This window comes from Gavialis gangeticus, unplaced genomic scaffold (genome assembly GCF_001723915.1).
Source record: "Gavialis gangeticus isolate Ggan-Ray unplaced genomic scaffold, GavGan_comp1, whole genome shotgun sequence".
NCBI classification, from domain to species: Eukaryota; Metazoa; Chordata; order Crocodylia; family Gavialidae; genus Gavialis; species Gavialis gangeticus.
In genome coordinates, this window is record NW_017729002.1 from 16,590,451 (window position 1) to 16,592,722 (window position 2,272).

A 2,272-nucleotide genomic window follows, 5' to 3' on the forward strand; every position below is an offset into this window, starting at 1 on the left:
GGGGAACCCCCCCCCCCAACTGGACAAGCCCCCCGCAGCTCTGTCCCACAATCCGCCCCAGCCCTACCTCCTATTCAGCCCGGTGCCTGCCCCTGCCCCACTCCCTCCCTTGTTGTGGGGGCCTCAATCTGCCTGCCCCGCCCCTTTCCCTCCACAGATTTACCAGCGCAGTGTTGTGTGTGTGTATGTGTCTGCTCCTCACTCCCAAGCCACAGCCCCCCCAGCCCTGCTACTGCCCCTCACTCCTGACCTGTAGTACCCCCTATCCTGCCAGGGTGTGCAGGGCTCCCCCTCCCCGGGCTCCAAACCACCCCCACACACCCACAGTACCCCACACCATCCCAAATTCTCCCCATACACACACACTCCACACCCGTCTCCCAACCATACAAAGTACCTGCATAATTTTGAGCTTTTCTGAACATAATTTTGAGTTTTTAGCAGTGGAATTAAAATTGTGATTAATTGTGATTATTTTTTTTAATCACAATCAAATGTTTTAATCATTTGATAGCCCTAAGTAAAACACAATGGCCATTCTGCCTTAATGTTTCCATGCACTATTACTGAAAATTAAGCATGAGAGGAATCAATACCTCATCTTCTGCAACAACTTGCTCCTCAGCCCCACAGATCAGGTAGATACTAAGTTACTTCTCTCTGCCACTGCCCTCCTCACGCTCAGCTTTGGAGAACCATGTGCAACACTGAGCCCTCGTGGTATGCAGCTTTGTGTCTCTGAGTAACCATGCAGCACAGATGAGAATATATTTAAAAATCACAGGGGTTACTACAGTGCTGCTCATGGTCTTTCAGCAAAACAAGGAACTCTCTGTGAGGCATATTTCTTTAATTTTCTTCTCCCATGCGTGTGCATATGCATGCACACACAGAAATATAATTGCTGAGAAACAGAATAGTTTAGCAGTTGTGGCACTGACTTGGGGCACAGGAGACATAGGCTGAATAATTTATTATGGAGCAAAAAGGGGCAGCTCCATAATAAATTATTATCAGCTGCTCTGTGGTATTTGTCCGTGTCCCTGCACTTACCTCATGGTAAATGAAAACTAACCTGTGGTAACTTATTCCTCTTTCACTAAGGACTAAAACGTACTGTGGTTTACCTCCAACTTTTCCACTAGAGGAGCGCCATACACACAGGCAGTTGCTGTAAAACAGCCGGGACATGGTAAATCCCTACCCCCTTTTGCCTCACATTAAATTGTTACTTCTCTTTGTCCTGGGTTCCCCTCTCAGTTCTTTTGCATTTAGACTGTAAGCTCCTCAGGCAGGGGCTGTATCTGTACAATGCCCCATGATCCAGTATATTACACATAACCAAATGACAGACACAGACAGGTAGCTATAAAAACCTCACAAATTCTACCAGTCTTTGCTAAAGTCAGTGGTTATAAGTGCTCAGAACCATTGAAGTAGGGTGCTCATGCCTGAAAGCTTGTAAAGAACATTTTTTCCAACTTTTCAGTTGGTCTAATAAAAAATATCATATTTACTCATATAACCTTGTCTGCAGAACCACTGAGGAACAGGCTGCCCTAAATGCTCTTTGTGCTGCATAATCTGAGTATGAGAGAGGCAAAGTGGTGCAATGCTTTGATTTCCTGCCTCTGGCTGATGAGCCTGCTGGTGGGGTATGGTGAGGAGACCATGAACCACATATTAAATTCTACACTGGTAGAATAATCTCTGCTCCTAAGTGACAGCTACTGTTTACTCAAGGATATTTTATGACCACAGATAAGAACAGAGGGTTTTGAATATGATGGCCCTTGTTACACATTACATATATTACACAATTAACTGGTGAATTGAGTAATACATTTAGACTAGCCACACATGCGAAGTAATTATCACATGATAAAAATGACTGTCCAGCTATAGAAAGAGCCAACCAGCTTTAAAGCTACTGCTTCAAAATGTGTAACAGCTCTATATCTGGTTTCTACCCAGTTTTAATATGAACTTGTAGCATGAGGCTGAAGTTGGTTCTTTATTCCCAGTTCCTTATTCCCAGTTCTCTATTCCTTATTCCTGGTTCCTTATTCTGGGTTCCTTTTTTAAAGGTAATCTAGACCCAATAAAAACTTGTTATTAATGATTTCCACATCCTAAAGAAAGAGAATTTCATTAACTATGCATACGTACTAATTAATATGTGAAATAATATTCCACATCAAGTACAGAGCCCTAAGTGAAGATCAGATTAGGATGGGATTATGGGGCAAAATACTTCTTGGGCCACCCCAGA

General features: G+C 43.6%; 1 long non-coding RNA gene across 1 annotated transcript in view; it reads left to right on the forward strand.

Annotated features, from left to right (window-relative positions):
• The window catches only part of LOC109290777, a 3,771-nt gene extending 1,782 nt beyond the window's left edge, over positions 1 to 1,989 (forward strand). The window contains exon 3 of the long non-coding RNA XR_002095681.1: positions 1,850 to 1,989. This is a non-coding gene — a long non-coding RNA (uncharacterized LOC109290777). The remainder of the gene's footprint in view (positions 1 to 1,849) is intronic.
• Positions 1,990 to 2,272: the final 283 nt, after the last annotated feature.